We start from the raw sequence: 17,699 nt of genomic DNA on the forward strand, positions 1-17,699 counted from the left end.
TGGAGTGGACGGAGCGACTGTAACATTACTCCTCAAAGGATGGGTGGAATTTAAGTTTTGATGATAGGTACGATCCGAGCGTGACTTTGAAGTATGAGGCAAAAAATAAAATGGATGGACTTTACTTTCCCCTTTTCAGATGACACCGATCGTAACCTGAACGATTTGAAAGCAAATGTTACTCTCATGTGAGTTTCAGGTCAGTGAGATCATCGAGCGGAGCCAGGCATTTGCTCCAGATTACTACCACATGGACTACATCCATTTGTGCTGGTACTCCTTCAATATGATGAGATGGAATATATTGTCTGTGAGATTGATGAAAAATAACCAGTGTTCACCCCCCTCCTCCCTCCTCCATTAGGAAAGGCAATGTTGCTTTAATGCTGTGGTATGGTGAGAAATCTGACCTTGCCCTGGGCAGTGGCATGTTTCTGCTTAGGCTCTGGTGAGTGGGACCAGGCAGGGGACACATGAAAGGATCTCTCTGTCAGGCCGCAAAAGATGTTCAGTCTAAGTCTAATGAAGACCAGAACACATGGACAGACCTGAGAACATGCCACACATTACACAAGCATGAGAGCTACAACACTGTTGACAAGCTTAGCATTCATCTGCTGTTCTTTAAAGGCTGATAAAGTGAGAAGCTCGATAAGCACGTGTGTGTTGTGATTAAAAAGCAGGACGCCGAGGTAAAAACATCGCCACCTCTAAAGACGGACAGATAATGTGTTTGTTTTCACCGCCTTTCATTTTAGCAACAATTTCCTTCGCCTCTGTGTCTCCACAGGGAACGTTATTTCCTTCTCTCCGCGCCTGGAAAAGCTCTCTCGGGCTGAACGAGTCAGCGGTTAGGCTGCTATAATAATACCATAACAAAATTCTTTCACACAAACAAAGTTAGCAGTTTATAAATTACACCTGTGCAATCAAACACAATCCATTACAATAGATCTCCAATAACTCCACTCTCATAATGCTCATTTTTGTTGACACTGTGTCAGAGATGTGGTGATTCAGCTCTTTTGTGGCAGTTGTAGAGGAGATATATTGGACTACTGTAGAGAGAACTCTTGTGGGAGGCAAAAAATTGAATCACCTCACAGCAAAATCATTTGTGGTTTATGTACTTCAATTAAAGCAAAAATATCAATACCACAATAAATACTCCCTTGAAGGAGCTTTGTATGACATTCAGAATATTAAAGGAATACTTCACCCACAAAATGATCATTGGTATATCAGTCATGCTGTGTTACCTTAGATGTGTGCAGAAACCTCTGCTTTTCTTGCACAAAACCAAAGAAAATGGTGAACATATTGATTTGTTGATTGATTTGGGACCAGGTTCAACAGCAGCAAAACACATGCATTTACACTAATACCTTGGTACTGGAGTCTAGCTTTGAGGAGAACATAGATATAATCTGCTTTTGGTTCAGTATTTAAAAAGAAAAGTTTGATAGAAAAAGCAGGTGTCTCTGAAGTCACGCTACTTTTGTGTGAAGTTTAATCCGAGCTTCTGTGATCTTTGTTGCGGTAGATGGCCCAGCGGCACATGCATGTTAGTGCATGTGTGTATCCCACTGGTTAGTTAATTGCTGTCACTCTGCACTGTGGTCATATGGTGGTTACTGCTGATAACACTGTCCCAACCTGCTTTGGCAGGATGGTACCACTCTCCAGTTCCCCTCCACAGTTAACACCGTTAGCTCTGTCAGCACTGTTGCCATTGTTAGCATTGTTCACACTGTTAGCACTGTTCACTGCTAGCCATCTCCACAATGGCAGCCATGTGCAGGCAATCCCAGCTCAGACTCTGAATTGTAGATATGCTCTGAATGATGTGTAGAGGAGTAAAAGTAAAAGTCACGCATTCAAAATTGTGCTTAAAAGTAAAGCTTCCAAATAGTTGTCCACAGACGCCACAACAGACGATATGATGAACTCACTGTCCTTGGTTTAGTTTTACTCACTGATTGATGATCCATTGTGCTTCGCTTGGTTTAAGAGTTGATTGAATTGCAGGATGTATGGAGACATGCAAGATGACACTTTGAACTGATTGTCTTGACTGCTGTGTTTAAAAAAAATGAAACCAAAATCCCCAAGCAAACATTCCTCAAATAAACATGCCTTTACAAAAACAAAGTTCCTATCAATGGAGTATTAAACGACTTCATCAAACAATAAAAAACTAAGATTAACCAAGCACATGGTTAAAGACCCTGTGGCATCTTCCATGCTCCACACTCACTTCAGCACACCTGCCTTTAATTAAATGCTCCTGAGATGCCAGGTCAGGTGGTGCATTAGAGTGACTAAAAAATAATAGGAAACTATGACTTGCTAGAAATGGCTCTTACAAATACAGAACATAATCAGCAAAATAGACTTTAAGTATGAAAAGCAAAATTACTAACACAGAAGAACAAGTCATTTTATAGTGGTATTTATTATGCATTATTATCATTATTGTATTTACATGTAAGCAGCTGGTTGAGCGGTAGCTAACTCTAACTTCTTATTCTGCTTTTTTTGTAAACTGATCATATGTTTTGCATGTATACTTTAAATCTGCAAAGTAACAAGAAATTGCAAGTTGTCAGAGGAGTTCAAAAAATACAATATTTCCCACTGAAATGTAGCAGAGTAGAAGTGCAAAGTGGTATAAAATGGAAATATTCAGGTAAAGTACCATAAAATTGGGATACAGTTGGCTGGCTGAGATTTTCAGATGTATTTATTTTATTTTATTTCATTTCATTTCAATTTATTTCATTGTATTTTATCCACAAGCTGAATACCACATAGTTCCATTATATTTGAGAGAACATGGCTGACATCTCCAACACTCGGCAACACCAAATTAATCTAGACTGATAATTAACACTACAGGTAAGAGGAAAAAAATGTGTTTTAGACTTTGGGGTGAACTGTCCCTTTAAGTACAGCTCTTAAATGTACTTAGCTGCTTTCCCCTGAACACAGTATAATGCAATATAATACAACAACAACAAGGCAAACTACATCATTAAAATGACCACAACACCTCTCTGTAACAGGGCCAACAAATCTAAATACAAAGAGACAAACATTTCCCCTTTTATCCTGAACTGAAACACACTTATGTTCAAAGGACTTGCCATCCTTTGGAGTTTGGGTCAAAGGTAAGCAAGAGGTCCAGTTTGTTTGTGTTTACAAAGAAAACGTCACCAGAGGAGTCATTATCCAGAGCCCTCTTTCCAAACCAAACATCCTTCTTCACAGGCGTACAAAGTAGAGAGATCAGGCAGGAAAGCACCATCCAGCTGGGTAATGGCTGCTTATAATCCCCTCTGATTAGTGTTAATCCCCTTAATGCTCCTTCCTGGGAATAAACACATGTTGACCCAAGTGACCCACTCCTAATTAATGAAGTTTGGTATGCTATCATTTCTTCGCTGTGGTCAGTCCAGTGTTACACGAGCTTGTATTGAAGCTTGTAATGATACAATTTACAGGTAATGACTCACAATGACACTTTTACATTGGGATCACCGGCTGGTGTCAGCTTTTTCATGATGCAACACACCCTCGGGCGTGACTAGTGATGAGGGGCAACTTTCCGTCTTGAGTTCTTCTCTCCTGTGAAGTCAGTGCGCGGGGTCGGTAGCCGGGCCTCAGAGGCGAGGCAAAGTTCACAGGTCAGCGTGTACCCAGGAGGATGGACGGCAGCATGAGGGCAGGGCCCAGGCTCGGGGACAAGGGGAAAGGTCAGGGGTTGAGTTCAGATGGAATCCACACAGAGGATGTTAAAACAGATATCGTCGGGGGAGAACAGAGCTTCCTCCACTTTTCCTGCCGGCCCGCCACTAAAGACCCCACAAGGCAGGAGCAGCAGCATCAGAGACCGTAAACACATCCCCAGCTCTGAGCACTAATTCAAAGGTGTTAATAAGATGATGCATCTGCCATCCAAAGTGGCTGTTACAGTAGAGGAGGAAATTATGACAGGCATAATTTGATGTGTAAACACTCGGCTTCAGCACCTCTGCTTCCTCAGTATGTCGAAATAAACTTGCGTGAGAGGAAAAAGAGCTGTGAAAAATGTGTTCTGAGGGATGTTTAGAGATTAAAATCCCTGAACTTTTTTCGCAATAAACAAAAGAATCGGAATCTTGCTTCAGCTCAAACACAGTTGCACATTTTAATTCAGAGTTTTCTCTGAGGAAAATCTGCTCTGTCTCTGTCTTGATTGTTCCAGATTGGCAAAGACTAAACAGTCGATCCGTTCGTCTGTCTGCTGCACTGTCTCTCTTCATGCAGAGGGACTGCTAAGGATCAACATCTGGTTTATGCCCAAAATAATAAATGTACCTGTTTGTTTACATGCGGAAAATGGCATCAGAGGTAATTATTGCTCACAATAAAGGCACTGGGATGGTTTTTTTTTTTTTTTTTTACATTTCAGTTAAATCCATTTGTCGTCCTGAGAAAATCAAAATGAGGCATGAGCTGAAAAGGGAGCATGAAATCGATTACACTGTAAAAGAACGGCTTATATTTGCAATCACAAAAGCCTTTACAGCCCCCCGAAAACATGGAGCGGCAATTGACTCCACAAATAAATTAGCACCAGGATAATACGATTTTTTTTGTTTTTATTTTGTATGAAGACGTTGATCTAAATATATTAAAAACAAAGCCGGCACATGGCTCAGCAAACCGCAGTGTTTATATAATGAATATGCAGTATTTCATCCTGCCTCTGTGTGTGTGTGTGTGTGTGTGTGTGTGTGTGTGTGTGTGTGTGCATGTGTATGTGTGTGTGCTCCAAGGCTAAGAGCTCATTTCCACCCTTGATGATCACAGGCACCATTGATTGTAATGCTGACGAGCAGGCTAGTTCTGCCTGTGGCGTACAAAAGAATCTGGACATGTTTAAAGCACTAACTTTCATGTTTTTTCATGCTGGTATGAAGTTGAATGCTGATGTTGCGGGCAGCTGGCTCTCATTAACAAAACATGATGTCAAACAGAGGGCCTGGCTGGTGAAAATCAACCGCTCTCCTCCTCGGCGTCTCTTGCCGTATACCAGATACACTGGGTGCTGTTCGACCTGGTGGACTTGATGGTTTGGTTTTGGTCAGTATTGTCCTGCAAAGAATCTAAGAACAGCCGTAAATGATGGCTCTAAGTTTGGGGGAAAAATCATGCACATGTTTAGGCCAATATAGATGTAAATTCAAAGCTGATACATTTGCTTTTCATACTACTTGATTTCATATATCTGCATGTTAGAAAAATTGGTTCCATTTTCTAATAAGACATCACTCATAAAATTTAATGATGTTATTGTTCGTTATCAAATCATGTGAATGCTATGGATAACCATTTGTAAGAACAAATTGTGGAAACACACTGTTGGCTGGAGTATATCGTCCTACAGCAACTTATTTTGTCTTTAACTAACTCGCCTCATTTTATGTGAATGTCTCATCAGTGTTTGAGGTAAATGTAGTTAATTGAGGCAACAAACTGTGCGTTATATTGACATAGACGTCTGACTTCTCATGGTCACACAACCATGTGGGCAGTGCCTACATGTACCAGGATGCATTGTATATGAGCCTCAAAACATATTAGGAGACAAAAATACTCACTCAGTGGGAATCCTCTTGGTTGACTTTTCCAATTTATCTCCAGCATGCGCTGTCCAAGTGAGAAGTACAACTTTTGTGTGTAGTAATGCACACACAGGCTCTCTCAGGAACAACAACAGATTTTGCAACTGCAAATCCAACTTTCTTGGTCAGTCTAGCACGCACTGAGGAATTCCTTAATTGACTGCTTTTACCATCAACATTGATTAGACATTCACATGAATGGTGGGAAAGTTTCCCTTTAATGCATCAAGAAGACTGTGAGGGTGCCCTGGTCGCCTAGAGACTACAGCGCCAACCATGAACTGCAACACTTGCGGTTCGCTTCCAGCTGGGGTCATATACAGTGCTCAGAAAAAAAATTTAAGGGAGCACTTAATCATCACAGTATAACATCAAGCCTTTTAAACATCAAAGAAATCTGTCTATTTAGGAAGCACAAGTGATTGTGAATCAATGTCACCTGCTTTGGTGCAAATGAAAGTGACAACATCTGTTATGGAGAAGCAGAAGCAAGACAACCCCCACAGATCCCCAGGATACTATCCGCCGACTCATCAGGAGCATGCACAGACGTTGTTGGGAGTGCGTACAGTCACACGGGGGCCATACTCACTACTGAGTCACATTATGACTCGCCGTGATAAAATTCACACGTTGGATCAGCCTGTGATTTCAATTTTTTACTTTGATTTTCGGTGTGATTTTGGATTCAGCCCTCAGTGGGTTGATGATTTTGGTTCCCACTGACTTTTGCTAGGACATTTTGTTCTCAACAAAGTAAACAAGGTACATGAGTAAAGATTTTCAACTTGAATAATTTTGTCCATCTAAATCTGATGTGTGATTTGAGTGTTCTCTTACAACACATTCTCACTCCGACCTCGTCACATATCGATGTTTAGTCATGGACTTCTCATGGATTTTCCACATCCACATACAACGTGCAAGGTACCCTGGGTGCGTTGGTTGTTGATGTTCTGGGACACCGTGTCAAGTTCTGCCTGTTACATGCATTGTCTTCTTTCAAAATACACTTCTGTTATCACAGGAAATGTACAGTTTACATACAGTCTCTTTCAAAATAAAAGCACTACGTCAGTACAACAGTGCAAATTGACATCTCTTTTCCTTGAACAACAAAAACACATGGTTAGGTTTAGGAGAGAAGAACAGAGTTTGGCTTTAGGCCATGTTTACATGAGAACGATCCACTGAAAACAGAATCATTTCTCATTTTTGTTTTGTAAAAAGTTCCGCGTCGAGACAACAACGTTTTGATAACAATCGCCATGCCAACCAAAAATGCTGCAGTATACATGCCAGGCCAGTAGTTGGCGGTGTGACGCTTACGCTTCCTCCTACAGAGCACCGATGTATAAACATACACGACATTTGTTTGGACGGACGACGAGGTGGAGTTGCTACAGCAAATCTGCACTATGATGGGGAAGCGTTGATAAATTCAATAGGGTGAGCAACACAAGCAGAGCTCGGGAGTCCGCCATTGTTGTTGTGATGGTCAACTTTCTCACGCATGCCTAGTGACTGGAAGTGTAATGCACATGTGCGAAAGTCTCTGTTTTCAGAGGATCTGCGTATTGCAAGTTTACATGACAATGGAGACGGTGCCGTTTCCAAAAAAATTGCACTAGGGAACCCATTTTCAAAACGTTGCGTTTTCAGGCACCCAAAACCCCGCTGTCGTGTAAACGATCGGCCAAAACGCAACTTAAGTTTACCATTTTCAGTTGAAATTGTTGTCGTATAAACGAGACCTTAGAATCCTACTGGGTTCAAACACCGTTCTCTAAGGTGAAGGGCGGTGTTTGTTGGACCCATCCACCACCCCTCCAGCCCACCCCAATTGGACTTTTCGTCACCTTAAGTTTCGTCCCTGTCCCGCCCTGTTTTCCCCGATGCCGCTGGGGGTCATTCAACTACAACGGCAATCGGCTGCGTATCATGCCGACGCCTTTTATCGTTTGTTTCTGACCCTGCAAGTCACTGCCCAAGCGCCAGATTTCAATGGCCTCGGAGTGAGACCGGGCTCTCCCTCAATTTTTCTGAGCAGTGTACACTGCAGTCATTCCTCATCTCATACTCCCTTCATTTCCTGTCATGTTCCTACTATTGTCTATCCAATAATGGCATTAAAAGGCATGGAAATGTAATGTAGGAAAAAAAGGAATAAAAATCATTGTGATGGAATAACCCTTTAGTACTTACTTACCAATAAGCCATTAAGGCTACAGTTATGCTACAACAGCATTATTAAAGGTTAACAGCTTTGTAAGAACTTTCTAATACGCCTTCAGCTCTGGCCAAATGTTGTTCTTATGAATGCTTTATTGCTGAAAATGATGAAATGAATTGCGAATCAGGAACGGAGTCATTGGAACCCATTAAAAAGTGTACCTTATCACCAAACAATGCGCAGCACAACATCTAATACTTTCATGATTTCAATTTATGACCTCAGTGATGGCTGACCATTTCCTGTGCCTCAGCATGCTCGGAGGCACAGCCTGCCTGGTCTTGTTTGTCTCAGAGGGTGCGTATGACAGTGAGCAGAGCATGATGGTATATATCTCAGTCACATCCCTGGAGCAAATTGTTCTATTTCAATAAAGAAAATACATTATTGAAGTGACAGTAGAGCTGTATGCGGTGGATATGAGCTGCTAATATCTTGAAACAGTGTTAAAGGTGCATCAGCAACAGTAACATCCTGTTCATAAATCCCTTGTCTAAATGCACCGTTACAAGTGCGCCTGTTTGCAACATAAACAGTTCCGTTTGTGTGAAGGTGTTGAGTGGACCCCAGATTTAGGCGAGCTGAGGGAACCCTGTGATTCAGTGTCAGGACAGGCCACTGTGCCCGCGCAGCCTGTAACACATTTATGACACTCAAGAGGAGAAAAAAAACATATGGTATACATGTTAGGGAGGTTTGCACAGCACGGCGAGACGAGGGATGATCTCTGTTTTTCCACGCTTTGATGGTAAGTGGCTGTTAACCACATCCCACCTTTGGGATAAATGACATTATCAGCTACTTATCTGAGGACAATCTGCTTTTCATCACGTGTGACAGAAACCTAAAGCGCATTTTTTCCAGGCTCAGTTCGCCCGCCAATCCTTTATACTGATATCTGATGACTGCAGCAACATATTTGGGGGTTTAAATTGCTTGATGTTTAATTACTCTACATGAGAGGCTCTTTCTTGTGACACATTAGCTGTCATTTGGCAGAAGCACAGCACCTCAAGAGGGATGATTCCTGAACAACCACTGAGTTGCTGTTATATTCATATGTGCTAAACAAACAAACATTTTCCTCTCTCTTCGATTCAGAAACAGTTTACTGCTTTGTGTGATTTGTGCCGCGTCTGTCAGCCTTTTCTCTTCTCACGCCTGTGAATGCGCGACGTTGCCAAATATCCCCCTCAACTCAGCTCATCTCTGTGCTCATCTCTTCTCATATTCACAGTCCTTTCAAGCAAAGCTCCAAAGACAATGAAATATTGTGCAGATCTGATTGAAAACAGCCGTCATAATGTGGAGCTAGCAATCTCTCGGACTTATGTCATTCCAGTTTTAAAATAGACTGTTTGAAACATCACAGTAATTTGATTAAAACGGATTGACAACCCGGTGAGTTACTGTCAGTGCGCCAGTGGGAAAAGAGTGTTTCTGATTTCTCCTGAGGAGAATCCTTCACCTCCCCAGCAGTTCTTTTAATATAAGGGCAGCGTCTTTCATCTGTTCCTCCGAGCAAGGCTACTAATGCGTTGCAGATTCTTTTCAGCTCTGACAACATTTTACCATCATCTTTTTAGTGGCTTTCTGGATTGTGTTTCAATTAATCTTACGTAAAAGCAAACTTTGTTTCAAATTCAACTTAATGAATCGCTCACTCCCATGCATGTGGATAAATACTGCCATGAGGGATTGATGCAGTATTTCAGATTATAGTATCTATAAATTAAGCTCTGATTGCATCAGTGGTGGAAAAAGTACTCAGATCTTTTACCTAAGTAAAAGTACACCACAGAAGAAATACTCTAGTAGAATACTGAAAATATTACTTTAGTAAAAGAAGTAAAAGAAGTATTGGTATCAAAATATACTTGTTGCAGCTGATAAAGGTGACTTTCTGCATTACTTTACATACAGCAGGGTAGCTTCTGAATTTCCTTGGGGATCAATAAAGCCTTACTGATATCATAACACATCATAATTTTGTGTTGATAATCTGAATCTGCTCATTTGTAACTAAAGTAAAATAAATGTATAAATAAATGATAATAAATGTGGTGGAGTGGATTACAAATATAAAGTTGGATAAAATGGAAATACTCAAGTAAGTACCTCTAATTTGTAGTTAGTACATTACATGAGTAATATAGTTACTTTCCACTACTGGATCACACTAATAGGCTACATTATATATTTAGGTAACACTTTATATTAAGGTAATAAGCGTTAATTAATGCTTAATAAGCACCAATTAACAGTTAATGAGCACTTATAAGACAGAATAAGATGTTTATTACCATTAATAAGACTATATAAGTGTTAATTATAGCATAATTAACACAGTTATTATTGTATAGAGGAGCATTATAAGCACGTAATAATACCATTGACCAGGTGATGAAACACCATGAATGCTTTTTACGACCAAATTTTATTTTTATTCTTTTTTGCGTATTGTGTTGACACCCAACACATCCTCACTCTGACACTGTCACGTATCAACGTTTGGTCATGGACTTTTCATGTCGACATGTGACGTGCAAGGTAGCCTGGGTGCGTGTGAGTTGGATGTTGACGTTCTGGGATGCAGTGTCAACTTCTGCCTGTTACATGCATTGTCATTGACATTTCGCCCCCTTCACTTTCATTGTCGTTCTGCCGCGTTTCCCCCTGATGCCACTCACCACTGTTAAACAATAACAGCAATTGGTCGCATATCATGCTGATGTGAAAGGACGGCTTTTTCGTTGGTGTCTGAAACCATAAGTCACTGCCCAAGTGCTGGTTGTTGATGACTTCTGAATGAGACCAGGTTGAGATACCACAGTCACCAGTGAACTGTTAATATGTTGTGCAAAGAAATACACTGATCACATGACCAGAGACAGACTAATACTGCTAACAATGTCAAGGAATAGTTCTATATTTTGGTTATTTGCTTTCTGGCCAAGAGTTAGATGAGAAGAAATTCCGCTCCTGTGTCTGTATACTTCATTTTAGGCTACGGTGCCAACAACTGATTAGCTTAGCATAAAGACCAGAAATAGGACTGTGTCATGAAAGAAAAAGTAAATTTATACACAACCTGAACTTTATACACTTTTGTTTTGGTAGAGATGAAACTGTACATTGTATAAATAATGCATGTAGCTATTGTAACTACTGTGGACTCATGTTTTGAAGCTTCGAGTTTAGCATTTTGGCTGTCACCATCTTAGTTTTTGGGAGCTACAAGTGATGATATTTTGGTGAGAGGCTGGAGCTGTGGAGAAGTGAGGGGTGGATGTGACTGTCTGTGAGGTTTGACTTGCTTTTGGAGCCAGCCTCAAGTGGTCATTAGAGGAACTGCAATTTTTGGCTTAATTTCTTAGCCCTGGGGGTTGCCGCTTGGATTCAACAAGCAAAATGTAGCTTTTTAATTTGTAAGCTTTAAGGCCTTTACACACGGTGGCCATTTTTGTGTGTGTGTGTGTGTGTGTGTGTGTGTGTGTGTGTGTGTGATTAATTTACACATCAGTATATATTTGTGAACTGTTGTTTTTATCACGAGTACAGATTTTACACATCACATTTCACATATCACACTTTGTGGAGAAGGCGTCATGCCACACTGTCACAACAGTGGTGGACCTGTTGCTACTGTCGCAAATTTGCATTACTGCAGATATGAATCGTTTGATTTGGATATTCGTGTTGTATATTTCTCACACCCCCAGTGTGTAAAAGCCTTTAGAGCTCTGCTTCCTTTGGACGGAACCAGGCTAGCTGTTTCCCTGTTTTCCATCTTTTCGCCAAGCTTAACTAACCATCTCCTGGCTGTAGCTTCATGTTTAGCTTTCAGATATGAGTGGTATTGATCCTCCATCCAACTCTTGGCAAAAAAAAAATCAATAGGCATATTTGCCAAAGCATCAAACTATTCCTTTAATCAAAGCACAGTGTTGCAGCACTCTCACCTGTCATTCATCCCCTTTCTACATATTCATTTATAATTTTCTCATGCTCATCAGAGTATATCAACCATTTGCTGCAGGGCACAACACTCTGATCTCTGATTAACTCAATTAGTACGACCAAATCAAGATCAGGAAGCCACAAAATGTAAAGATAACACAAAAAGCAAACATTACACTAACAAACCACTGTAGTGGTTTGCTGTAAAATCCCTCTAGTAGTCCTCTGGCCTTGCTGCACGATCTGTCTTTCATATTGGACCAGTGCTGGCTGCCAAGAATAGCACTCTGGCTGATGTGTCTGGCTCTTGTTAGCGAAGGATAGGTTTGTGTCAAGCACAGCTTCTCTGCAGGCTGAGCCGTGTTGTTGTTGTGGTCGAAAAAAAGATCATGGCACTGTTGTGTGCAATCGCTCACTGACAGAGATGTCGGGGCTGCTAAATGACACACTTCCAATCAACTGATCCTCTGCCAGTGTGAGTCATCTTTTTCTCATGGCAAAGGCTCGGGAGAACAGTCTTTGAACAGGTGTCCAAAGCTGTTGTTTTTCTTTCTCACCGCTCTTTTCTCATAGATATATTTTTTTAACGTTACTGTTTGTGTATCTGATCCCATCTCACTCCACCCCTCCCACTCTCATACACACACCCACACACTTGCTTTCTTTTGCTCTTTTCATACAAAAGAAATAGTGTTGGCCTCTGGCATTTATCAAGGATGAAATGTGTTCAGAGAGAGAAAGTGCCTTTGAATTTGAGCCTATTCAACATACTTTATGAGAAAATATTGAATTGAGTTATACTTTCATACTGGGTACATTTTTTTTAACCAGAAAGGGGGATTATATTTCTTTACTGCGATTTTTCTCCTGTATTCTGATCCTCTTTAAATTGACTAAAACTTCTTATGAATTTCTTCCAAGTGCTGTGTCACTGAGTATATATCCAGTGACTTTCTTCTGCTGAATGTCTGCCAGCTATTGAGGGGCTGCTTTTAATTGAGTCATTGTCCACATGGTTGGTGTATTCACGGGCATTGCCACAGGCAGAATTTCCTCTCATCAGAAGCTGCTGTTGGTTGAACATCTCAGATCTGAGGCCAGTAATTGAATAGATAGGCTTTTGATTGATGTTTAGAGGAAGTCCCTTTCCTATTTAAATATTCATGGGTCTGTAGCCTGCAGGGGTGAGACAGGAATCCAAAGCAAACCTGTGCACAACAATAGCAGCTCAGAGTTCCTCCTGTCTGTTTCTCATTACAGTAAATACACTCTCAGAGCTACCATCCCTGCTACATTCCTGCTCCCCGCTCCGCTGGGCTCCACCTAACGAAGGGTATTTGGCTCTCTGAAGACAAGCCTAAATGCATGGAATGAAAAGACAAATCTCCCATCATCATCGCTGTTTTGGTAAATAAAAATCACCAGCAACATAAATGACAGACGGCATGGGAAACCATTAGTAGGTCTCTATTTCTCTGGATTTAACGGCCCTGTTATGCTTCATTTTCTCGCAGATTGAAAGTGACTGTAATGCTACTTTCTTTGAAACACGCAACTCATATTACAGGTGTTGCCTTTGGCGCCATGTCTCTACTCCTAATGCACTCACGGTCTTTCACTCCCACTGAATCCCACTTGAAATGTGTCAATCACAACCGTCCTGTTGCAACGACATCACAGACATGTCGTGGACTCCCCAGTCTGCAAAATGATCCCAAACGCATGAAACATGTGCCAGAAAACGGCATTATGCGCGATTTAGTCTGTGGCTTTTCGCTCTTGGATCAAGGCCCCCAGCATGATAATACTGTAAGAATGTCTTTAAACTTCATATCAAGTGGCTTTAAACAATTATTTTCATCGACATTAGCATGTGATGACATGCAAACCAATAACAGCCGCTTGAACGCTTATTGTAAACTAAGACAGATGAAGTAACCTGCGAGAGAGAAGAGATAAATCAAAAGCGATCCGTAATGTCCAGCGTAATATAAAGTGCTAGTTCAATGTTCATGAGCAAACACTGTCTTTTTCTTCCTTGGGAACAGAGGTAACATTACATGCTTCTTCTTAGCTCTCAAAAACAACCATTTGAAAGACATGAATCATTAGAAGTGGCGAGAGCTGCCAGCAAACCGAGAACGCAACCTTTTCCAAGGAAACGCCTTCTGACCTGAGTTAGAAGGATGCCTCATTAGTGTTATGAAACCCACCATAATGTCAGGTATGAAATCCTGGATGCCTTGAGTATTTTAATTGCCGGGCCTCTGTTTGACTGTCAGCTTACAGCAGTGTAAAATTCCACCACTGCCTTGCAAGACACTGACAAGAAGAAAAAAAAATGAAGCCTGTTGGAAATAAATTCACCCACTTATACGCCAACAAACACAGACACAATCTGGGTTGGAGTGAGCGCAGCCCTCTTTGGGAAAACAAAGGGCCATGAATTGTCTGCAAAAGTGTTTTCAGCACGGAATATCTCATTTCTTTCCACAAACACATTTTCAATCGAGGATTTAATTAAGCGAGTGTGAGAGTTTGTTTGAGGAGAACCAGGAAGAAGCGGAATAATAAAAGCTCTGTTATAGAGCCAGGGAGTCAAACAGCATGCTGCTAAACACACAGCTCACATTTCTGTCTGATTTTTTTTTCTTCTTTGCCATCGTGCGCTATTTGTCTACATGCTTTTAATTTATGGGGCTTGTCGGTCTGAAGCCAAGACATTCCTCCCTGATGTTGATGCTGTGGGATCATACTCGACCAGAAGTTATGTTTTTATTGCTTGTTGGGTTGTGTGGATTTGTTCTATTCATTTTAATAGAGTTTGAAAATTAAAAATTATCAAGTAATACTCTTACAAATATGTTATATAATATGTTCTCCTCTAGTAGCTGTTCATAGAACAAGTAAGCCCGGTGAAATATGTCAGTCGATTCCCAGCAGTGTCTTTGAAGTGAGAGACAAAGTGGAATGAAGCATAATATCCCCAGGGTCCCATTTTGTATTTGGGGAAAATAAACATTTGCCAAGCCCGATCTTGTGTGACTGACTCTGTACGTATAGGTCTGGGAAAAGAGCCAGTAGTATTTCTACAATGTAATTAAAAGGAGAGGTATTTGGGAGATGAGTTGCTCTTTGAGGGGTAGTGATGATTTCATTATTCAGTCTTGTTGACTCCAGAGAGATGCTGTCGAGTGGTGATACTCAACTTATGGCCTGTGGGCCAAATCTGGCCCACGCCCTGGGTGGCCCGCTGACCATTGCTTAATTCAATATTAAATAAATTGAGTCATGCTGAGATTTTTTTTTTAGCTTGACTGTAAACAAGGTGGGAGAGTGTATAAAAAATAGGGCTGGGTATTGTTTAAAAAGTGATGACACCAGTACCAATACCGTCATGACATGTACATGTTCCTGAGCAGCTTTTTTGTTAAGGCGCGACTGCTGTGTTCAACTTTTGGAACTCAGCAGTGCCCACAGCATGCCATGTGACAAGGATCAACCAATCACGGTCGACAGTTATCTTTCCCTTCTTCCGTAAATTAGCCTGTGTAAATATGGAGAGCTTTACATCTGTCCCATGAACAATATTATTGGCCTAATACACACTTAAGTATTCAAATGGGATTAGTTTTACATAGGGATGTGGACTAATCAGTCAGTTTACCACAGGATGTAATATAAATGTATGATTCACACAGGACAAGAAATCTCTATTATTCTACCAGAGATGGGAGTGGTAACTTGGTTTGCGCCCTGGCGTTACCTCCTTGTTGGCATGTGCGTGCTACGTTGCTTCCTGTAAGCATCAGCTTATTGCTAATTGCAGATTAGCAATATGGATTTATATTAGGCCTACCTAACACAACCAGAAGTCTTGTGGCTCTGAAAAGTGCTTTCTTCTCTACCTTTTTGATTGGTCTCCCACGTAGGGCTATGCGATCGTTAGAAGAATGTCCACTATCACGACTGCTGACAACACTGAATGCTTCTTCAAGCGCCTCCAACAGCGAAAAAACGCAGAAAACTAGTCGTTAACGTGTAAAAATAGTTGTAAACAGGACGTGACAAAATATTCACATACATTTTTACAGAAGATCGCGTTCGCACGGGATTAATATTACCCGAGGTATTTTCTCCGGACCGTTTTACAGAAGGTAAAAGTCGACGTAATTCTTACTGACATTATCCGTAATGATTACAGACATGGTGCGCTCAGACGGGACTAAAATCCCTGATAATAATTACTTTACCCCATGTCTCCATGTTAAACTAATCCCGTCTGAATAGGGCTGTAGAAAACATGGGAGAAGATCTGCACTGCACAGGATTTCAGGTAAAAAAGCTATGATTCAGTGCTTGTTAAGGCTGCTTAGCAAACTCAGACACAACCTGCCGCCGCGCTCTTGAAAGCTGGCACAGAAAAGACACAATAGTAGCACCCAGTGCCTAACCTCATGTTTTCCTTGTGGTTAAAGATGCATCATGTGTACGGCCCCTTAAAGAGATACCAATACCATCAAGAACATCATTTGATACCCATAATGTGAATGGAGTGGTGTGTAGTAAAGCAAAACTTTCTAACAATTTGATGGCAAATTGGCGCACTGGACTGCCAACTCCATCAAATACACAGCGCTTAACTTCACCACACCACAGACTTTATGGGGTGAAGCTGCTGCTGCGGGAGCCAGCTCTTTGCTGGGGACAGTTGTGAGAGCGGATGCATGCACAGAGACAGGGCTAACTGTTAGCATTATAGGGCAAATGTTATGTAACAGTTATTATTGGGTCAAGCCGTTCAGTGTTGTGTTAGTTTGTGGTGGATGTTCAGTGCAGTTCAATTTCTTTAATTTTGTGAATGGAAAATAAAAAAATAAAAACACTCGTATTCAAAGCACACATTGTTATATTCCCTTATGTTATTCTCAGTTAAGAATGTTTGAGACAACAGTCACCAAAATGGACATTTAAATGCTGATTAGGAGCTTTCAGTTAAATTATATGACTTTGATCAGCAGAAGGAGTTTTCCCAGTTGTCACGCAATCGCACTGGTTCAAATTTCCATTTTTGTGTGAAGAAATAATCTGAAATAAAGCATAATAAAAAAGACATTTTCCTCGTGTTGGGTTAGGAAGCATTACAACAATTAGATCTGATCAGTGAAAGCAGATCTGAAGGCAAGAAGATGAAGTCAGACAAAGCCGAGCTTTGACTCATCAAAGCTTATCTGTGCCTTTTTAATGACAAACTCACTTCTTGGCATTTATTCAGAGGGTCCTTTCCAAGAAGAGAAAAATAAAAATCTTTCTTATGACTGCGAACATATTTTTTTCATCCTACTCCAAAGCCCACACTCCAACCACTCATAATATTCCTGCTAAATGTCTTGATTTATTACATCTTCAAATTTCACAATCTGGGGACAAATTGGTCTCCTCAAAAATGCATGAACATGGCTAAGAAGCCCCATATTAGATGGAAATGCATTCCTGATGTTGCAACATGAGAGAATGCGGACATGGTTATGTCACTGTGGATTAAAGGAAATGCCATGTTTTATGACCTGCAATACTGTTACTAATTTGGGGACACTTGATATGGTGCATTTCATTAGAGGGAGACACAAACATAGAAACCCACAGTGCTGTCTCACTCGGCCCAGTCGCTGAGCGCAAGGTGACAGAGACACATGGCCCGCAGGGTGGCTGGATTAAGCATCTCTTTCTAACAAGAGGAACAAAAGCATCGTGAAGCGGAACAGGCCGTCATGCCAAAACACTCATAAAGAGGCATGAACTGGCAAGTCCTCCATCTCCACATCTTGAGAAATAAT

Source organism: Epinephelus fuscoguttatus, linkage group LG13, assembly GCF_011397635.1.
Source record: "Epinephelus fuscoguttatus linkage group LG13, E.fuscoguttatus.final_Chr_v1".
NCBI classification, from domain to species: domain Eukaryota; kingdom Metazoa; phylum Chordata; class Actinopteri; order Perciformes; family Serranidae; genus Epinephelus; species Epinephelus fuscoguttatus.